Genomic DNA, 18842 nt, shown 5'->3' with positions numbered 1-18842 from the left:
GTATTGCTAGTATAATATCTAACCACTTCCGTACCATCGGCTACAATTTCTTTGTTATTTGGAAAGGTAAATCTTTGTCCTCAACACTAACAAGTGTAAACTTCACATCATCATAATCATAGGATACCTGCTACGAGACTGAATCAAATATTTACAGCCTCAAGTGGACGATGTGTCAGGATATAAATGTTTAAAATCCAGTTTTCAAAGAGTATACCTCTATATCTGATACCAAGTAAAGTGTAGCTTACTCAAAGTAAGGCACAAAAATGGGTCCTTTGCTCTGGTGCCAAGAACAAGTTTCATGGATCACCAAAGTTTGAAGCAATGTTCTTTGTACAGATGTGTTATACTTCGTCTTGCAGCCATGTCAAGAAAATAAGCATATATGCGTTCGGGAAAGATATACAATCAGACCAAGACATGCGGATGTTGTGGAAATATAGTGTGACAGAAACAGAGATTGATGGATGTACTAACCCGTGTATTCTGTGAAACTATATTATTAATATCATACATTATGAGAACCACGTCCTACGACCTTTTTATATGTCCATGGAATTTGCTCTGACTTCAGTCTAGGTAATAATAATGCCTTCAGTTACCGATCGATACATGACTTGAAAAGAGGGAATTGTCTGAATGATATGCTTTGTATGTTCACTGAATTTCAAACTCATCAGACTAGATTATTTTGAGAGATGAATCTCATCCGTCAATATCTTTAGATACTAAATAAGATGCTCAGAAAAAATGTTATTTAATAGGAATAGTCTAGAATGATTCAGAACTTTAGCAACACTGATCTTAAGAATATAGCAATGACATCACGCTATACTTGCTGATGGTGGTGTTTAATCCAGTTAAGTGACCATTAAGGGTAAATTTTGATGAAGGTCTGTCCAGTGTCATACTGATTTGAACAAGATAGGAAACGTGTACTGCTCAGCAAGAAGTCCTCATTCGAATTCCATTTAGACCCATTTTTGGAAACCATATATCTCATTGTGATAACCTACTGCATGGAATAGGAGGACTGTAGTTACACTGGCTGAGGAAAGGGAACTATCCCTGCACGAGACTGCATCAATGCGAGTGGGAGACACAGTTGTTATTGACGGTTTCTTCCTTTCTCTCTTTTTCAAAGAAGCTTATTCAATCAAATTTGCCCCTGGTGGTCTAGCGATATCGAGTTTCAATATCCGCGATGGTCATAGCAAGATAGCTCATCGTGTGGCTTCGAGCTTAACAACAGACAAACAGTCAAAATTTAAACATATACACTTTGAATCTGAGAGCAACCAATTTTTGTAATTTGTATTTAGTCATATATATCCAATGAAAGGGATTCGTATGTTGGTTTAAAATATATTAATGATGACTAGCCTACAATGAATTATTTTGTCATAAGATAATAGTATTAGGTCTACTGCATTTTAAGAATGACAGTTTTTATTTATTTTTCTAAGTTCATGAAATTTTTCGCCATCACAAATCCAAATATTTTGTGAATGTGTTAACAGTTTATAACAAGCTATATAAATAAAACTGAATTTATCTTGTATTACTATTAGTATTTTATGTTTTTTGTTGTTTCTCTCCGTAAAAAATAAACAGTTTAAAATTCATGTCTTTATAGAACCTAACTTATTTCCATACTTCACAAAATTCAGAGAGTGAAATCATAAGTGTATTAAAAGAGCTTTTTACGTGATGATTACATATTTACTTGTAATACAATTTGTCTTTTCTTCTTTAAAAATGGAATCGTAATATTTAACTTCTGAAAACATTGACAATTTTTACTACAGGTTAAAATAAACCGGACATAAATAGAACTAAATTTAGCTTTTCCAAAAAATATTCACGTGTTTATACTAGGTCCAAGTATAATCCATCTTAATATAAGTAAACTATTTGAAAGAACTGTTTGACAATATCTTTTATATGCACATTTCTTGCAGCATAAAGATATGGAGTACGAAAGGATTAGATCTTTCGAAACGTTATAAGAAAATGGTTTGAGTTGTTTTGAATTTCGCGCAAAGCTACACGATGGCTACCTGCGCTAGCCGCTCCTAATTTAGCAGTGTAAGACTAGAGGGAAGGCAGCTAGTCATCACCACCCACCGCCAACTCTTGGCCTACTCTTTTACCAACGAATAGTAGGATTCGCCGTCACATTATAACGCCTCACGTCTGAAAGGGCGAGCATGTTTGGTGTAACGGAGATTTGAACCCGCGATCCTCAGATTATGAGTCGCACGCCTTAACACGTTTGGCCACGCCGAGCCAAAAAAAAAAGAGAAAAAATATATTCTCCTGAAATATAATTATTTAAATAATCTTAAGTACAATAATCTACAAAAAATAATAGAAACTGCAATTTCACAAAAACAATAACAAAAAAACAACCGAAACTGGTTATATTTTTCAAATTATTTCGTTTTATTTCCATAGCTTTTCGTGTTTCAAAATATGTATAATACCTAAACGTGTTTTGTAAGTCTCTGGCATGTTCGTTCTGAATGTTAGTTGTTACATCATATAAAGTAATAAAAACGTAATGATTTCCTAAGAATTTTGACATTAAGGAATCGTATTGAAACAAACATGAGAAATCATTATAACATTATAAAATATTAAAGTTGTATGTTTTCCAGTATTATTAAATCAGGGAATAAACAGAGTGAAATATTTAAAACTAGCGACTCAACAGACAAAAAATAACCAAATTTGTTAACATGAAGATTCAATAGGCAAATATAACCAAAGCTGTTAACATAGTTGCTCATTAGGCAAAAATAATAAAGTTGTTAAAACAGAGGCTTAATTAGTAAATTTTATCAAAGTTATTAGTATAAGCAAAAATAACCAGATCTACTAACATAGAAATCCAATATACAAAAGTAACTAATGCTGTTAACAAAGAGACTCAATATGCAAAAAAGCAGTTTTTACAGCACAAAATACTGAGTGCTGTTATGTGCTAAATAAACAATTATGTCACGAAATCAAAGTCAGAGGTACATTTAATCGAATGACATAAAATCTTCAAAGAACGAGTCTTTGTGCTGGCTTCTCCAATCACCGCATTATATTGCAATAACAATGTACAGTTGTAAGGTGTTTTTTTATTGTTTGCTTGTTTATATAGTTATTGCTATAATTGAGGATTTGGTCACACTTAACGGTTTATTTGTTTGAAGTTAAGCACAAAACAATACAATGGACTATCTGTGCTCTGTGCACCACGAATAGAGGTCTACAGATATATCGCTGTGCCACTAGGGAGCAGAATGTTTTGTTTCAGAATTTTGAACAATGTTGGACAAGAAGGACAACCAGTGTGTAGTCTTTTTTGAAGTTTAAGCTACTAGAGTGAAAGATAGGTAGTTAATATTTACTGCCAACTCTTGAGGTACTTTTATCTGACTGAATAGTTAGACTTGACCGTCTATTTTTTTAAAATCTACGATCTAGTAGTGTTAAACGTGTTTTTGCGGCATTATCTGGACATACTAAGCCTTTTGACTAAATTGTTTTTACTGATTAATAAAACAAACACTTTTTTTGTTATTCTTCTGCAAACAGCTTGAAAATAATAATAAAATAAATTCAGGTGTCACTGGTAAAGCAAGGTGAAACCAGAATTCGTCGTTACGATTTATGTAAAAGACGCACGTGGAAAGAAAACATTTAAGACCCCCGGTCGCGAAAAACCAACCCAAATTCAGGGGGAAATCGTCAAAGCCTAAAAACAGTTTGGAAACGTCAGACTATATAACCATAATCCAATACCACAATCTAAAATATATTATTTTGAGAGAAAAAGTGTATTCATGAATGAAATCTGTAAAATGCCTTGTCAGGGACATAACTATAGAAAGAAAGGAAATTGCTTCACCTGTTATGTTTGTAGAAGATGTTTACTTTTGAATTCATGCTCAAATAAAACAAATCATATTAACTGGAAGTGAAGAAAAAAGAGTACTGAGAAGGACATGTGACCTGAGATGTCAAAATCTAATTAGATTAGAAGAAAGCAAGGTGTATGATATTAATTATGGAGTAGATGAAAACGTTAAAACCTCTAAAACCATTACTGCTACATTTTATGGACTTTAAATCTGAAAAAAGATTCTGTATAGTAGAATCTAGTAGTTCAATTCCACAAAACAGCGCCTTATGCGACAAAATATTTCAAAATATGGTGTGACCCCCACAGAGATCTGTTTTTCGTGTCCGAGGTTCTTAATACATTTTCTTAGCAAAGTTATCAAAACGAAACATCTAGCTCATTAATTACCCAAATTATACCTAAAAACGTACAGGAAGAAATAAGCATAACAAGTTTGCTTCTTTCATCAAATTATGTGGCCTTTGTCCAGAATCTAAATAACATTAAAGCAAAAGAAAAGAGCATAGAGGGCACGTGGTATGTAAAACTGACGTTCGTGTAATCTAATCTACTATGTTATTAGTCAACATGTTTGACATGAAGTCTTTCTGACTTAACTACACATACTAATTGAAAACGAGAACTCATTCGTTTGTTTTATATAAGCTCACCTTGATCACGTTTATGTTATATAAGCTCACCTGGATCACGTTTATGTTATATAAGCTTACCTTGATCACGTGTCAAAGCGAGTCATCCCTGTTTTTTGTTGTTGTTTTTATAGCTTATTTATTTGGGTTAGTTATGATGAAAACAGGATCTATTGGTAGAGGTATGCATTCTCTATTTTGATCTAAGTCCCCTGTTGGACAAGAACTCGCTAACCTGCACTAGCAAACTGCTTCTTAACCTTTACGACATCTAATGGCTGCTCCGATATCACACGTAAAATGATGGTTGATTATGATAGCTTAACTGTATTTACATCCACTAGATGGCGACGCAAAGAAAGTTGAGAAATAATTGTTTGAAACAATTTTATTTTTTGGTGTAAATAATCGTTTAAAGACTATAAACTTTGGTGTGGCCAAAAAGCACACATTTCTTCGCCTTTTTGCTTGTGGACTACTTCCATTACTCCAACAATATTTATTACATTACGTATGATTTTTTCTTAACTCAATGATGCAAGATTACTCAAGTGCCTTTCAATTTATCTTAAAGAACACGCTCCTAAATGTGCGTATGATTTTGAAATTTCGCGAAAAGCTAATCAAGGGTTACATGCGCATAATCATTTCTGATTTTGTACTCATATACTAGAGAAAAAACAGGTAGTGAATAGCATTCATAGCCAACGCTTGGGCTACTCTTGTCTGACAGAATAGTGGAGTTTCACCGTCATTAGTTATTGTGCACACGTTACACCAACGTGCGGAACGTGTTCTTGTAGCATTGGTACTCGAACCTTTAGGTCTATGAATATATAGTCCTAACACGGTAATAATTCTATACATGTTTTCTTGGTGTAGGAACTAAGTAGGAGGCGTAAATCATATGATCATACGTTTACATATATATATATATATATATAATCTGTGGAAATCGAAAAGCAATAGAAATTGTATTTATACAAAAAGACTTACATTTACATCCATTTGTTTCTTACTCAGTTTTATTTTACCAGGGCTAGGCATAGTTAGGTTTTTAAGGCGCTCGACTCGAAATCCGAGGGTGGCGGACTCGAATCCCAGTCACCCCAAAACATGCTTGCCCGTTCAGCCGTGTGGCGTTATAAGTAACGGTGAATCCAAAGGTATTCGGTGGGTGATGATGACTAGTTGCCTTTCCTCTAGTCTTACACTGCTAGATAAGGGGCGGTTAGCACACATATCCCAAGTGTGGGTTTGCGCAAAATTTAAAAGTGAATAAACAAACATTATCCAATGAAAATGTGTGTTCCAAATGCATGTGATTAAATAAGCACAACAACAAACAGCAACAGAAGTATGCCGGGCACATGTCTCAGGTATAAGAATATAAACATGTACGGGATTTTAGGGTGCGTTGCAGTCGGATGTTAGGTTATTAATTAGTATAGGTATAAAGGTGTTTCTTTATACTGGTTTAATTTTTGTTTTAATTGTTTTACAAGTAGGGCTTCTTTGATTTTACGTTTGTTTATATTTGTTTCCCTACTTAATATCTGGGTGTTTTCTATGGTTATATTGTGTTTATTTGATTTGCAGTGTTCAAAAACATATGAAGGTGTTTTTTTGTGTTCTTTCAGTCTGATTTCTATTTTTATGCTTGTTTCTTTAATATGGAAGTCGTGGCATTTGTTGCATTGTATTTTACAAATAATGTTGTTGTTGTGTTTGTCAGTATAGTTGTTACATTGTATAGATTTTAGTTTTGTACCTAGTTTTCGAATAAATTTGATGTTTACTGGAATGTTGTATTTTGTTATAAGTTTTTTCCAGTTGTTGTTTTCTTCGCTGATGTCGGGAACATATGGTATGCAATAGTATAGAATTTTGTAGTTTGTTGTATCTTGGGATTTATGGTTGTTGGCCTAGGTATGTGTGTATATTTTTTCCCACGGCTTTTTGAGGAAATTTGTTGGTGTTGATGAAGTTTTTAATTTTTTTTATTTCATTGTTAATTTTATCGGTTCAGCATAGTTTAGTGGCTGTGTTTATTTGGTTTATTAATGTGTTGAATTTTTATTTTGTTTCACGTGCTGAGTCTTAGGGAATGTATAGTCCAGTATGGGTGATTTTTCTGTGTATTTCTGTTTTGAATTGTGTATCGGTTTTTGTGATCTTGAGGTCGAGAAATGCATTGTTGTTCTCAACTTTAATTTAATAAAAGTTTTAATATCCATACCAGCCGTCTTGAGATACATTTTTACTTCAAGTGAGTTTCTCGTCATCACGTAGTACACCATATGCAAGAAAATATCTGTTGTTCTTATTGCGATCAGTCGAAAAGTGACGACAACAACAAGGAGATTTCCATTCATATTTGTTTCTTGTTAGGCACAAAGCTACTCAATGGATTATCTGTGTTGGGTCCACCACGGGAATCGAAACTCATTTTCTAACGTTATAAGCCTTTAGACTTACCACTGACCCACGGGGGGATCATTCAGGTGTTCATTCAGGTATTAACATAATAAAAACACAAAATTGTTATCTGAAACATTATTTGACAAAAGATCGTATAAGTCCACTTGTAACTAGCTAAACACTTCACTTGGCCTGAACTCTTAGGGTTCCTCTGAGACGAGCAAACTCATGAAGTGGGGGAACCCTGTGTTTTCTCCATGCGTTGAACGGTACATCAGCTAGCAGTAAATGTATATATATATTTTTACAATGCTAGATATATGTATTAAGTGCCAAGCATGAAATATTTTCAAATATCTTTATTATTATTGTTTTTTTAACAAGTTGAACTTTAACGTGTTAGGAAAACGTGTAAAAGTGTCTTTAGTTAAAATTTGATCAATTTGCCTGATGTTCTGAGGCATTTAAGAACATCGCTTTATAACTTGATCGAAGACGACCTAGAACAACCGTTTTATTTATGTATTATCATTATAATATGCATGTAAGAATTTTACCTACGGGTTATCACTATACTACATATATTTTATGCTTGTTACTAAGCATAAAGCCACAAAAAGAACTGTTTGTGTTATGTGCATCACGGTTATCGGAACCAGGTTTCTACTAGTATAAGTCCACAGATATATCATTGTGCCACTAATGGAGTATATTTTTTCAGACAGTAAACTATTTTTAAGCTAAAATATTTTGATTATACGAAGATCTTTCCGTATCATTTGAATTTATTCAGGTCTATTCTCAAAACTAAAGATCGGTTAATTACCTGAGTTTCATTTGTGAAATTATTTAAATGATTTGTGTTTATTAACTTAAACAATAGTTAACAGTAACAACTCTTGGTCGATCCAAGCAAGCATACAGTAGGTAATAGGAAATGCTTAAAACTTTCTAATACAGTCTTTTCTATCTAGATTCAATACCTGCTGATACTTGTCTGTAGGTTCATCACTAAATCAAAAAAGAAAAGACTTATGAGACTAAATTTGAGTTTACACTATCGAAATTGTATGTTTTAATTATTTTAACAGAAGGAAAATAATTATATAATTATTTATAAGTAAGTAATTTTTCGTTTATAATTAACTAATTAATTAATTTATCCAGTCTTTGACAGTGTTTCTAAATAACAAAGGTATTCATTATCATGACACAGGAATCAATAGGTCAATACTGTAGGGTAAAATATTAGATTGCTGTATTAATACAATAAAGACTTCATTGAACATTAAAAAATTTCAAACTATTTATTAAATCTTTCATTTACGTGGTTATTTTTGTATTTAACCTTAAAGAGTTACGACAATATTCTCCATAGTGGCATCTAAAATATTACGAGTTGTAAAGTTTTGGTTTTATATAGATCTTTCTTTTTTAATTAATAGTTCTTCTCTTCTGTTAAAGAAGGTGCACTTTGTGTGAGTATGTTTTCTTATAGGAAAGCCACAGTGGGCTATCTATTGAGTCCACCGCGGGAATCGAACCCTTGATTTTAGCGTTGTAAGTCGATATACTTACCGCTGTAACAGAGGGGGACAGTGCACGTTGTACACATATTCTCTCTTTTTTCTTTCTTTTTTTTCATTTTCACGTGCTAGATTTGCCGTAGTTAAATTTACTAGTTAATTATAAAACATTGTATTATCTAATAAGCCCAGCATGGCCAAGCGTGTTAAGGCGTTCGACTCATAATCCGAGGGCCGCCGGTTTGAATCCCGGTCGCACCAAACATGCTTGCCCTTTAAATGGGTTAAATGAGTATGGAATTGTAGGGGGCGTTGCCGTTAGATGTTAAGTTATTTGTTAGTATAGGTATAAAAGTGTTCCTACATATTGGTTCAATTTTTGTTGTAGTTGTTGTATAAATAGGGCTTCTTTGATTTCACGTCTGTTTATACTTGTTTCCCTACAGTCCCGTACCCATTTACACTCTCGTCCGTGAGACGTGTGCCCAACAAAGGTCAGTTGTAAATTCTCTCTTTCTTAACCTGAAGATAACCTAAGAAGGTCGAAACGTTGTTCTCTGCTTTATTTTGGTAAAAGTGTTACTTTCCATACTAGCAGTCCTGAGATACAGTTTTACTTCAAATGGATTTCTTGTCATGAGAATCCGCTTTTTAAAACATGCAGTTATATAAAGAATGTACAAAAATCAATCTTCAGTTTGAACGTGTCATTTTAATTTGTTAACTAAAACAAAAATATCAAAATACGTTCCCGAGATATTCTCAAGGTGCTTCGAATATGAAATGTAATCACCTCGGCGTTTTGCTTCTCAATCATGAGAACGTGAGTAATATGGTAGTTGTAGCAGTCAGCCTGAAAAGTAATGATAGTTAGGACTACATTTTTAAGTTTGTTTAGAATCACCAATATAACGTTGGTATTATACCTTATGACTTTAGTTTGTTTTATTCTGCTGCTTGTCGTTATTACGGCTAAAGCCCGGCGTGGACAGATGGCTAGGAATCTCTAATCGTAATCTGAGTGTCACAGGTTCGAATCCTTGCCACCCCGAACATATTAACCCTTTCAGCCATCTAGGCTTTATAACGCACGGTTAATTCCACTCTTCGTGGGTAAAAGGAGTAACATAAATGATGGCAGTGGATGGTGATGACTAACTGCTTTCCAAGAATTTTACACTGTTAAATTTGGGATGACTAGCGCAGATAGCTCTCGTAGCTTTACGCAAAATTCAAAAACAACGATATGTCTACGAGAACTATAGTCTCAGTACCGAGAACTATAATTTTTAATAATGTTCGAGATAACAATATATTTATTTTCAGTTCTCGCTTTTAGTGCAGAATTGTACAATAGTCATATACACCCTCAATGTTATCATTCAGCTACCTGTGGACTACCGACCATCATTATTTATATACTGAATTTAATATTTCTAGGATAGTTTTTATGTGTTTTAGTTTTTACAGCACCTTATACAAAATGCTTTTCAAGGAAAAAACTTGCAATTTTGTGCAGCAGATCGTGTAACACGAATCTTTCTATACATGCAAAAATATATGAGCTTCAGATAATGACTGTTTATACGTTAAACAGTACATGAACTGATGTATGGATCTGAAATTTCTAAACAAGTGTAACCTCTTCGTATCTGAGGTCATAGATTACACACTATTCGATAGAATATTTATACGGTGAAAAACAAACTGATCACGTAGCATGAACTAAGTTCAAGACCGATGAATTCTTTTTTTTTATGTGTACGTGTGTGTAAAACAACGTTATGAGACAGGCTGATACTTTTCACGGTGACCTTCGTTATGGATTATTATCAAAACTTTGAAAATGCTATTTGTAATTAATATATCGGATTAGCTACATGTATCTGTTTGTGTCGCATGTCAATCAAAACGCACATATATTACACGTTGGAGATGTTTATTATTAAGTACTTAAACCCGACGAACTCCTTTCATTACGATTAATTAACACTCTCATTTTGTCTGGTTGGGACATCTGGCTGATATTTTCGTTCAACAATCACGAAAACATGTACTCAGTGTTCGTCTTTCTACTCACCCGACGTGTGGTTAAAATCATGAGAAAACAACACATAATCATCTTTATCTGCGCCAGAATGCAAGGGCTTGAGATTCATTCCTGTGAACATGTTATAATGCAATATTTGTTTTGAAACCACAAATGCTGTTTTAATTTGCTTGTTTCTTTGTTCTTGTTGTTTTGCGCTAGCATTTTTAAACATACAAATATATTACTACTTGTATTTCATGCAGTTTATGTCTTCTTAACAATATGACAATTACAGTTATAATCCAAGCTCACCAGAAGATAAATTGGACAAAAACAAAAACACGTAGTTCGCTCAGAATTATAATGAGTTAGCAAAATGGGTTTACATTATAGCAAATAGGTTCGTATATAAGTGTGTATGTACTAAATGTAAATGAATGATTATATATAATATTTCTGAGAAGACAAGGTTTAGTAGATTTACATACAGCTCACTGAACTGTAAGTTGGAGTAAAGAGCGATAGTTAGAAAATGTTTTGAAAGTTTCTTGAACTTCTCTTTAAGTTCATTATTGGTTTAATCGACAGTAGACGCAAATCATTGGCTTCAGAACTAAGAGTTTGGACTTATGAGCTTCCACGAAAGTTTTCTGTGTTAACCGTTTTTGATTATAGAGACAGATCAGAAGGAAGACAGCTCGTCAACACCACTCACTGCCAACTCCTGGCCTACTCTTGTCACACCGTATAATGAGACTTATCGTCACTTTCATAGCACACTTACTGAGCCGAAGAGTGGTTTTTTGTTTGTTTGTTGTTGTTTTTTACGGTAACAGGATGGAACCACAGCACCTAAATTTCATTGTACGGCATGTTAATCACTGGGTCGACCTAAGCTAACGGATAAACGAAACTGCCATACATTTGATTTGAGTTAGTTTCATACTTTAAATGGCATTAAGATAGATGTTCAACAAGAGCTTCTCACTTCCAGAACATTCTCGAGCAAACAGATACCTCATCGTTTAAAACCATGCTGCATCATCTATATAACAATATACATCTCACACCTTTCCTCAATTATATTATTTTATAACATTAGTCGTTATGTTTTTATCAATGCCAAATAGAAGAAATAACTTTGAATTCTACGTTTTAACATAAGAACAAAATAACATTTACAAATGTTCGCAAATGCACAGTGCTTACTTGTCAACACGAAGACAAGTAAACGATAAAATCCAGTCGATGGCTTAAACTAATACACGGATTAAAAATATATCATAGTCATTAAAAACAATAAAATACACAAAAACGGTTTATTACGAACTATTTAAAAAACACATTAAAGTCAAAATAACGCGACTTCAAATACCATTTCCAACTTTAAAAGGTTAAAATTAGGACAGGCTTGGCTCAAAAGTTATGAAATACTGATTACTATAATCATACAGATTCTCATCGCAAGTTTCTACTTTCAGCAAAAATAGTAACTCGTTTTAGTTGTTGAATGTCGCTATCTTTAAACAATTTCCTAGTTTTTAAGCGTTCTGCTTTAAAACGGGTTAAAAAATACAATGTTCTGAAACAAAGGTTATCGCATTCGAGAATTGTTTTAATTTTGCAAAAAAATTATTTGATTACAGTTAACTTAAATAATTCTCAATATGGATCTTTCTATAAAAATTGTTCTCCCAAAAATTATTTTACATAAATCTTAATGAATAAACTTCCTTAATATACAGAAACATCTGATGATACTGATGCATCAGTTGAAAAAAAATTGGTGTTCGAATAGTAGTATTGTAAGCCTAACCAATAAAACCATTATGAAATATATATTTTTACAATATATTGATATTATTTCCTTTTTTCTTGTTTTGATTTTTATAATAAATCTGTCATGAAAGTTTGCAACTTGACATAATTTGGCCGTTAAACGTCACGATATACTAGTGTTGTCAGTTAGCTCAGTGCTATTATAAAGTAGGAATGTTTCAACCTAAACTACACTTTATACACTCTTGAGCTAAACGGCTGTATCATAAACATCTAGTGTTAGTTTTTAACTAATAACCAGCCTCATCCTGCTCTTTGAACAGAATACCAGAATGCTTGTTTGTTTCTAGAATTTCGCGCAAAGCTACACGAGGACTATCCGTGCTAGTCGTCCCTAATTTAGCAGTGTAAGACCAGAGGAAAGGTAGCTAGTCATCACCACCCACCGCCAACTCTTGGGCTACTCTTTTTCAACGAATAGTTGGATTGATCGTCACATTATAATCCCCCAAGGCTGAAAGGGCGAGCGTGTTTGGTGCGACAGGGATTCGAATCCGCGACCCTCAGATTACGAGTCGAGTGCCTTAACCACCTGGCCATCCCAGGCCACCAGAAAGGACTGTCACTTTTTTTAACACGTCTATAGTTGAAAGTGCATTAGTGAATCACGTTTCGAACCTTGAACTCTTTGAGCCACAGTCTATCATATTAAACTCTAAATGACTACACGCACTTATAACTTAAGATATTCACCACGAGCGAGGTTTTACTGCACTGAAGTAAGTTTGTGATCTGATGATATGTACGTCATGTTCATTCTATATTTTTATTTTTCTCTGTATAATTTACAGATTGTTGACAGTTTCAAATTATCATGCTTTAATTTATTTTCACACCTTTTATTTGTCCCTTAAAAATGAAAAACACCTTAAAACCAACAATAAATTAGAACAGAGCTTTGAAATGGAACTCTACTAATAACTGATGATGTTTCAATGCTGCGTTGTAGATACAGAAAAAAGACATTCTTAATATTCGCTAAATATCCTTACTGTTTGAATTTCGCGCATAGTTGTACGAGGGTTATCTACGCTAGTCATCCCCAATTTATCAGTATAAGACTAGAGGGAAAGCTGCTAGTCATCATCGCCCACCGCCAAATCTTGAGATACTCTTTTACCAACGAATAGTGGGATTGACTGTCACATGATAATGCCCTCACGGCTGAAAGAGCGAGCATGTTTGGTAGGACGGGGATTCAAACCCGGAACCCTCGGACTACGAGTTGAGTGCATTAACCATATGGCCATGCCGGGCCAAATATCAGTACCAGTAGAAACATTAATCATAAATGTTGATAGATTGGAAAAACTACTATGGTTGTTTGAAATAGACAAGTTGGAACTGTTTTTACTGAATCTTCTACTGAAAAATTATACCAAGATCATATTAACATGTACAGTTAAGAATAATAAATAATTGGTAATTTCTTTATAGGAAAATTTTGCTTGGTCCTCCTGAACATTCCGTTTTTGTATTTGAAAAATTAATATATCTTTGTTAGTAAAAGTTAATCAAAATACTGTATTGTAAAAGGAAAATTAAAACGATATGAGATACTTTGTGTCAAAATATCGGAAGTTTCAGAGTAGTAATTATAAGATATTTTGTGTTTGCATATCGACAGCTTCAGAGTAGTAATTATAAGATACTTTGTGTCAACGTGTCAGTAGCTTCAGAGTAGTAATTATAAGATACTTTGTGTCAACGTGTCAGTAGCTTCAGAGTAGTAATTATAAAATACTTTGTGTCAACGTGTCAGTAGCTTCAGAGTAGTAATTATAAGATAGTTTAGTGTCAACATACCGGTAGCTTCAAAGCGGTAATTATGGGATACTTTGAGTACATATCTGTTGTTTCAAAGTAGTAATTATTTTTACTTGCCAAAAAAATTGCATCACTCAAATGATGTCTTGACATTACGGTAAGTCTAAAAGAATGTTCCAAGCAGTATTACTTTCTATTTATTTGATGATATTATATGTAAGATTTTTCCGTATATAGACAGAATTCCGTTATTCCATTGTACTTTAAATTCCAGGCTTTAAATTTAATAAAAACTGGTATTATTTTCACTCTGCATTGAAATTCTTATCCAAATGCTGTTGTCATTATTAGATAAAACAGTACTTTTATTTTAAGGCTAAACAGAGCTCAAACCTGGCTAAATATAATAAAGCTATTGATTTAAAACAGTCTTACATGTGCGCATATTTAAAAAAAAAATCTCCCTGAATATTGTATAGTTATACCTTAACTTTTAATATTACAAAGTTATCAAATGCTGTTGTAAAGTGAAATGACTGAAGATCATTTTTTTGTATTTTTGATCAACGTAGGAACTATGCTATCCGAAGTAGAATCAGGGTTTCAACCTCAATGAAACATTACATGTACCTGGGTTAAACGACCTAGTAAGAGATCTCTGAGGTTCAAATACGGGCATAACTAATTTTGAACCTAATAATAGAATTGACTGTTAATTTCGAATAGCGATCACTACTGAAAGACTGGAGCATGTTTAACAGCACCACGTCTCATACACAAAACCCTTCGATCCGCATTCCCAAGACTAATCACTAGGTCACGCCCAACCCAGAACGAAAATAATTTTTGTTGACAGTGCTTCAGTTCAACCACAGCATGACAAACACGCCAAAGTCCTTCAGCCAAAATATTCTGCTCTATAAATCCGAATACAGAATAATACAGTTAGTTCTTGTTATCATTCATTCTTCGTCATGCAAACTAATAAAAATGATTTTAAAGATAAATAACTGCATAATTATGTGAGATATGTCAACATACACCCTTGAAAGTAAACTTACTACACATTTTTAATTGTTGGTGCTTGTGATGCAAACAAATAACTGTTTACAGGGCAATAATAATGATATAGTCGAAAGCTTGCGATAAATGTAGAGAAAGTAGTGAATGACTTTTATTACAAAATAAATGAATAAGGCGGTTACATCTTTCGGTTTTATTGTGGCTAAATACATGGACTCATGACTTAAAAAAACAGGTAAAACTGTGGCTAAATAAAGGGATTTACAACCTAAAAAGCAGGTAAAGAACTTTGGTTAAATAAAGGGATTCATGACTGAAAAAGAGATAAAGAACTGTGGCTGAACAAATGGACTCACGACTTAAAAAAACACGCAAAACTGTGGCTAAATAAAAGAATTCACGACTTAAAAACCAGTTAAAGAACTGTGGCTAAATAAGGGGATTCATTGCTTTAAAAACAGGTAAAGAATTAAGATAACAGTGAAACGCCAAATAAAAACTTACCTCTATTCGCAAACTTCGAGCATTTTTTATGTTAATTTGTACAATTATACAAACAAACTTTACTATATACCCTTTGTTTTAAATCAGATAATGTACTCTCAGGTAACATTCGTAAGGTATAAAAAAAGCACATGAACAAGAATATCTTGATTAAAATTCATACCCATATGAATTTTGAATAGTGATAACATTATGGCAATTTTATGTTTCATGAGGAAAGCAGGGAACCATACTATAGGTATAGAAACTACCTATATATTTTGTTTCCATCTACTTATAATCAGTTCTAGACATTTATCTACCGAGATGCTGTATACTTATTGCTTAAGAGAATGTATTTGTATAGGTCCAGGTAGCTAACTTCATATGTTAAAGTATTTATTTATTATATCACTGAGCTGGGCCTTGGTTACAGTCGATGTTATCACTGCAGGCTATACTCTGTACGTAAGATCTGAGTGCAAACATTCACCAGTTCTCTCTCGTAACTACTGCAGCTGTTCACATCTTATGATGACACAAATTTTGTGATGAACTTTGATATACACTACTTTATGTTGTCAATAGAATGGAACTTCTGTTCAAACCCAAAAGTAGTTTTGACGTTTTGGAACTGCTCAAACCTTATAATGACAACAATTACGCGACGACATTTGATGTCTTTATACACAACTCCAACAAGATGGAACTGACTCAGCATCTCGTGACTTCTCTAGACGCAATAGCGTCTGGTTAGTGACTCCATACGATACGAAATTTGTCATCGAGCTCATTCATTTTGAGTGATGGTTGATTCAAGCTCAAAGAGCAACGTTGACAGGAAATAAAAAATCTTATACCGTCAAAATCACTTTAATGTGGAAACACAGTTTAGATAAACACATCTGTGTGAGGCTTAAGAGTTATATTTTCCTTAGAGTAGATACTTGGACAGTACATAATATATAGTCGAACGGCTATGTCAGAATTTTCCGATTTATTGACACATTTAAAATCAGAGTAGGAATATTTTGGTTTTCATGTTTTTGTTTCGTGGTATTATGTATTATGTTCTACCTTCATGCCATGCAGAGATAGCACCAGGTGCCCAGATATTTTGGTTTGCTTGGCTTAGAGTACTAACGTTCAGAATGGTTTATTTTATGGATAAAATGCGAATGAAGGAATATAAAACAATTTCAGAATCCACCTCCTCTTTAGGTTTTGGTTTCTTTTGAATTTCACCCAAAGCTACACGAGAGCTATCTGCACTAGCCGTCCCTAATTTAGCAGTGTAAAGTGTCTTCATTTCCTCTTGACTTTTCCTTAATAGTTCACTTATTTCTGGGGCTCGCCATGACCAGGTGGACTAAGGCGTTCGACTCGTTATCTGAGGGTCGTGGGTTCGAGTCCCCATCGCACCAAACATGCTCGCCCTTTCAGTGGGAGCGTTATAAAGTGACGGTCAATCCCACTATTCGCTAATAAAAGAGTTATGGTGATGACTAGCTGCCTTCCCTCTAGTCTTACACTGCTAAATTAGGGACGGCTAGCGCAGATAGCTCTCGAGTAGCTTTGCGCGAAATTCGAAAACAAACAAACACTTATTTCTATCGCATATTTTAATATATTGGAAATTAAGTAAATCAGTTTTGTTAATTATGTAGTTAAGATAAGGAACTGTTTCAAATTTAAAATATAACACCAACCTTTAGTAATAACATTTGTTTAGTAAATTGGTCTTCTTTTTACATAATAATCACTGCTGGATAATTCATTTCATTTATTATTTAAACCTCTAAACCCAATGTCTTGACCTAGAGCGGCCTGAGATGGACAGATGGTTAAGGCGCTTTACTTGTAATCTGAGGGTCACGAGTTCGAATCTCTGTCACACCAAACATGCTTGCCCTTTAAGCCGTGTGGCGTTATAAGTAACGGTGAATCCCACTATTCGTTGATAAAAAGAGTAGCCCAAGAGTTGGCGGTGGGTGGTGATGACTAGTTGCCTTCTCTCTACTCTTACATTACTAAATTAGGAACGATTAGCGCAGATAGCCCTCGTGTAGCTTCGCGCAAAATTTAAAAAGAAACGATCTTGACCTAGAATAGTTTTGATATTTCATTGCAATTAACCTCTCCTAGTGAATCGAAATTTCTGTTATCTATTATGATCGTAATTTTTTTTTCTATAACACGTTCATTAATGTACCAAAAAAATATTAACTTACTTTTATTACTTCTGAACATTCTTACAAATATTAATTTTATATCGGAACATTTTTCAAGATTAAAATATTTCCTTATAAGATCATTAGCCATGGTTTTAGAAAAGTTTGGTTAGGAATGGTCTGTTATAGTGTGAGTATTCGGGTTCACGGTTTGCGGCCATTTTCTGCACATTGAGCTGTAGGTATGCTAAACAATGACGGTCAAACTCTGGGAAGACAAGAGTAGCCCAAGGGTTAGTTGTAGGTGCTGTTGACCAGCTGCTTTCCCTCCATAGTCTACTAGTTTGAAATTAGGGAAGACTATGAGCAGATAACCCTTTGTGTAAATTTAGGGGAAAATATTGAAACGAACAAAAACGAAAGGCTATTTCACTTTAGAATTACAGATAGAGACCATATGGCTTATTGGCTATTTGAATACATTTATTTACCACATTACTTGTAGATTTATTGGTTGCAAGGTTCCCATAATAAATGTGAATCAAACAAAACCACTTTTAGTGTTGCAGTTAACTCCATTAATTATTCTTGGAATCTGCTATGTTTTTCAAGGAAAAGAATGATTTTACTGACATTTTGACCAGTTTTTTTTTTTACACTAATATATTGTAGCAGGAAAAAAGTGTAAAAATTAGTCAATACGATACAATATATAAGCCACAGCAGCAGTTAATGGTATAGAAACAAGTCACTATGATTATGTAATTATTTTACGAAATCAAGTCTAAGACCATCGATTTATAAGTCATTAGAAACATATTTTGGATCACTGAATCGTATATTGAATTTACATTTATGAGAGGTTCCACAACGAAAACCCTTAAAATCTGAGTTACATCAGATATCATTGCTTCAAATTAATCTGCATTTTACCTCCGTTGCATATCTACCCACATCTCTCGCAGGAGCTTGCTTCGGAAATGAACCATGTAATTTAATTTTTCAAAATAGCTTTAACATAAAATGTTT

Source organism: Tachypleus tridentatus, chromosome 13 (genome assembly GCF_004210375.1).
Source record: "Tachypleus tridentatus isolate NWPU-2018 chromosome 13, ASM421037v1, whole genome shotgun sequence".
NCBI lineage: Eukaryota > Metazoa > Arthropoda > Merostomata > Xiphosura > Limulidae > Tachypleus > Tachypleus tridentatus.
The sequence above is the reverse complement of the archived record's forward strand: the minus strand, read 5'-3'. Positions refer to the sequence as shown.